Source organism: Calidris pugnax, unplaced genomic scaffold, assembly GCF_001431845.1.
Source record: "Calidris pugnax isolate Ruff unplaced genomic scaffold, ASM143184v1 scaffold331, whole genome shotgun sequence".
NCBI lineage: Eukaryota > Metazoa > Chordata > Aves > Charadriiformes > Scolopacidae > Calidris > Calidris pugnax.
In genome coordinates this window covers 426966-431826 of record NW_015091360.1, presented here as the reverse complement: position 1 = coordinate 431826, position 4861 = coordinate 426966, and the positions used below count along the sequence as shown (strand labels likewise).

General features: G+C 40.8%; 1 long non-coding RNA gene across 1 annotated transcript in view; it reads right to left on the bottom strand.

Moving 5' to 3' along the window:
* LOC106899358 overlaps positions 1-2295 on the bottom strand; it is a 6104-nt gene extending 3809 nt beyond the window's left edge. Inside the window, exons 1-2 of the long non-coding RNA XR_001414042.1 lie at positions 2193-2295; positions 1261-1342 (exon numbers count right to left, since the gene is read on the bottom strand). This is a non-coding gene — a long non-coding RNA (uncharacterized LOC106899358). The remainder of the gene's footprint in view (positions 1-1260; positions 1343-2192) is intronic.
* Positions 2296-4861: the final 2566 nt, after the last annotated feature.

Genomic DNA, 4861 nt, shown 5'->3' with positions numbered 1-4861 from the left:
CCAGGGAGGTGGTTGAGGCCCCATCCCTGGAGGTGTTCAAAAGACGGGTTGATGTAGTGCTGGGAGGTATGGTTTAGTGATGATGCTCCTTGTTTGTTGTGTGGGTGTCTATTTTTGTCAGTTACGTTGACGGTTGGACAAGATGATCTTTAAGGCCCCTTCCAACCTAGAAGACTCTGTGATTATGTCCCCCTGTACTGGGGCACTGGTGAGACCCCATCTGGAGTCATGTATCCAGTTTTGGGCCCCTCACCACAAAAAAGCCATTGAGGGGCTGGAATGGGTCCAAAGAAGGGCAATGAGGGAGCTGGGGGTGTTCAGCTGGAGAAAAGGAGGCTGAGGGGAGACCTTCTGGCTCTCTCCAACTCCCTGAAAGGAGGGGGTAGCCAGGGGGGGTCGGTCTCTTCTCCCAAGGAACAGGCCATGGGATGAGAGGAAACGGCCTCAAGTTGCACCAGGGGAGGTTCAGATTGGAGATTAGGAACAATTTTGACACAGAAAGGGTCATTAAGCCTTGGAAGGGGCTGCCCAGGGCAGTGGTGGAGTCACCATCTCTGGAGGGATTTCAAAGCCGGGCAGCCATAGTGCTTAGAGACATGGGTTAGTGATGGGTTTGGTGTCAGTGTTGGGTTGATGGTTGGACTCAATGATCTGAAAGGTCCCTTCCAACCCAGGCAATTCTATGATTCTATTTATTCCACGGCATGTTTTAAATAAAAACATAAAGGTATATGCCTTGCAGTAATCTGTGCTCTACCTTCCAACCCAGGCAATTCAATGATTCTATTTATTCCATGGCATGTTTTAATAAAATAAAATTTATTTTAATAAAAATGTAAAGGTATATGCCTTGCAGTAATCTGTGCTCTAAGCACATCACAAATACTTTATAAAAGACTTTCTAAGAGTTTGGAAATACTGCATAACCACAGGCTTTTTGTATATAATTCTATTTCAAGTTGGCTGAAGGGCAGCTGCTGCAACTAATTTCAGGTATTTTTCCCCCTGGAAATAATGCAGCAAAATGCTCTAAGCACATCACAAATACTTTATAAAAGACTTTCTAAGAGTTTGGAAATACTGCATAACCACAGGCTTTTTGTATATAATTCTATTTCAAGTTGGCTGAAGGGCAGCTGCTGCAACTTATTTCAGGTATTTTTTTCCCCCCTGGAAATAATGCAGCAAAACGCAATGAGAAACAGTATATAAAAAATCAAAATGAATGACCCTCCATCCACCCCTCCATCCACAACTTACACACTTTTCCTTCTTTTTCCAACTTCTTCAAGTGGACTAGGAGGTTACTTTCTGCTGCTAGAAGTAAATTTTCAGGGATCTCCTAATGGGAACATAAATATGCATTTTGTTTAAATATCTCCCAATTATTTTGTCAATAAGGAACTCAGGGTTTATTAACATAGATTTTCCTCTTCTCAATTGCTAAGTTGAACATTCAGTTCGTTACATATAATGACAAACTGAAATGAGTAAATCAATTTTGCACCAGTTAAACTAGTAGTCTAAAACCACATTTTTTGTTTACTTTCCTCATTTTTCTTGCATTCTCCATTTGTATTACGCAAACTTTGGCCAACACTAACAAGACTGTGCCCTTCTGAGCTTGGTCTGCACTGGGTTGTCAGCCCAGTAGAACATTTTTAAAGACAAATTTAAAGACACATTTCTCTACAGATACCTATCCCTTCTATTCCATGACAATATTAGCAGGGATTTAAATATCCTTTAACGATCGGTATCTGTAAATGAGTATACAAGATACCTATCCCTTCTATTCCATGACAATATTTGCAGGGATTTAAATATGCTTTAACAATCGATATCTGTAAATGAGTATACAAGTTTAAAAAATATAACAGCTTCAGGAAGACAAAACAACTTTAATTTTTACTTGATACTAGGAAACTGTTTTTAAGGACCACGTAGATATTGAAACAAGAAGTTTGTAAGAATCATTTGGGCCCCACTCCAGTGAAGCTCTCAAACAATATAATTTAAATGCACAGTCATATATGAATTCTGAACAAGCAGAAATATTTTCCTTTTTTTTTTTCCCTCTTGTAAAAAGCCACCACGGTCATCACTCAAATACTTGAACTGTAAGATAAATTTTATGAACACAACCTCAATTTTCTTTAGTTTGATCTAAAAAACTTTTAATCAGCAATTACCTGGTAGACTATCTTTACAAGCTCCGAGGACGTATATGATTTTCCAACATTCTTCTGGAAAACATTTAGAATTTGCTGCTCACGTGCGTTTCGGTGAGAAATGTAGCTCTGGATTCTGGCATTTGCATCACGAACTACTGGGCCATGACCTAAATCAAAACACAGGTACCAGAGGGATGTTACTTAAATTTGGAATTAAGTATGCTACTGAGTAACTGAATCAATCTTGTGTGAGCTCTGGGCGACTTAAAAGTCATAAGGGAGCAGCATCTGTAGGTACCACTCTGTCAGAGCACCCCTGATGTTAAATTGCAAGATATTTGTATGGTTTTGGTTTTTTTTTTTCTTTTTTTTTTTTTTCCTCTTTTTTTCATATAAATAGGACAAAATTAAGTACAAACGTCTACACCACAGTCTGCAATTGAAAAGCATTACACATATATATATATATGCTTGTAGAAATAGAGCAACTGCTTTTTCATGTTTTGAATATCTATGGAATAAAAAATTGTCAAAGGAGTCCATCCTTCATGTAGTCAAAATATTTATGCAAATCATCTTATACACTCACTTCAGCAGATTTGAAAATTACTAAATAGACCCTGAAGCTTACCTTGTGTAGAGATAATATAAAGATATGCAACATGTAAGTATAAAACTGTACTCTCATGTGCACATATATTTAATGATTTAAGACGTATTTCATCTGAAGCTACTGTTCCTTACAAAATAAATTACAAATATAACAGTATTTCTAATCAACATGTTACCATTTAAAAACAAAAGCTTAAATTTAGAAAAAGCCATTAAGATATACAGAGCAGAGACTATAATGGTAACGATCGATTCTCGTGCATTCACTAATGACAGAAGTCACATGAAAGAACCCAAAATTAAGGCCTGCACATGGAATCACAAGGCAGCCTTAAAACCAGTCCCTGCTCTTCTAAGTGATTTAATTGACTTAACGTACAAGACCGATGTCAGCACCTGGAATGGACCCCATGTTTTGCAAAATTAAAGATATTTCGTACCCATTACATCATCTGATCCATAGCCATTGTGTATACATATATACATACATTAAAATGATGTCAGAAAGCTTGGAACTAAATCTAGATGCGGATCTTTCCCCATCCATCATTTTTCAGGGACAGCAAGACAGTGAACTTCCCCAATAAGTAAATCAGTATCACGTAAACGTAAAATGTTTTTGAGCACGTGAAATAGATCTCTCAAAATATGACCATCTTTCCAATAGTTCAGACTTTACATCAGACAGATTTGTGTTATTTCACACCTCTGTACAGGCCAGATGATCAGAAAGTTCTTATTCTCCAAACACCTGGTGAAGTAATAGAGATTCTCTCCCTTTACAGTAAATTAAAGCACAGAAGAGAAAACTGAAGAAAATAACTGGCCTACGAAATCTTGCACAGATTCCTAACTCCAGTCCCATTCGTTTCTGTATTTTCAAGGATCACTGTTTATTATTAGAGGATAGAGAGCCCTCTACTGACTAAACCACCCTTTTCTGGTTCCAAGGATTCTCTTCAGCTATTGGCTATAAATGGACTGTTGAAAATATTCGGCCAGAAGCCACTTCCACATTAAATTAAAAAAGTAACAAGGAAGGGCAAGGACTGGCAAAATTCAGCGACTCACACCTAGCCAGCAGTCAGCTTGTGACAAAAAATCATGCTCCTCTACTTCTAATTCTGTTGCTGCAACATGAGTGCTAAAACGTGCATGGGGAAGAGAGAAACAGTTCAAGAATTATGAAGACTTAAAACTGTGATTTTGTGATTTGTACACACATTTTGTGATCCATGGATTAAAAAAACAAAGTTAGTTTCAAACCATCTCAATACTCAGCTACTCATCACTGATATGTGGAATACCTGACTGGCTTCCTAATTGTAAATACAGCCTAAACATACTTACAACAGAATCACAGAATGCTATGGGGTTGGAAGGGACCTCTGGAGATCACCCAGTCCAACCCCCTGCCAGAGCAGGTCCACCCAGAGCAGGTCCCACAGGAACGTGTCCAGGTGGGTTTGAATGTCTCCAGAGAAGGAGACTCCACCACCTCTCTGGGCAGCCTCTGCCAGGGCTCTGCCACCCTCACAGCAAAGAAGTTCCTCCTCAAGTTTAGGTGGAACTTCCTCTGTTTCAGTTTGTGTGTGTTCCCTCTTGTCCTGTCCCTGGGCACCACTGAGAAAAGCCTGGCCCCATCCTCCTGACACCCACCCTTTCAGTATTTATAGGTGTTGATCACATCCCCCTCAGCCTTCTTTTCTCCAGACTAAAAAGACCCAAGTCCCTCAGCCTCTCCTCATCAGAGAGATGCTCCAGGCCCCTCATCATCTCTGTAGCCTCTGCTGTCCCCTCTCCAGCAGTTCCCTGTCCTTCTGGAACTGGGGAGCCCAGAACTGGACCCAGTGCTCCAGATGGGGCCTCCCCAGGGCAGAGCAGAGGGGCAGGATGACCTCCCTCCACCTGCTGCTCACACTCTTCCTGCTGCCCCCCAGGATGCCAGAAGAGTCCTGCCAGAGCAAAGGGGCTGGGCACGGCCAGGCTGGTAAGAGCAGACACACTGGGAGTCACTTCCTCAACGCTGCAGCGAGAGCCAGCAGCCTCCACTCCTCCCAGCATTGGGGAGTGTT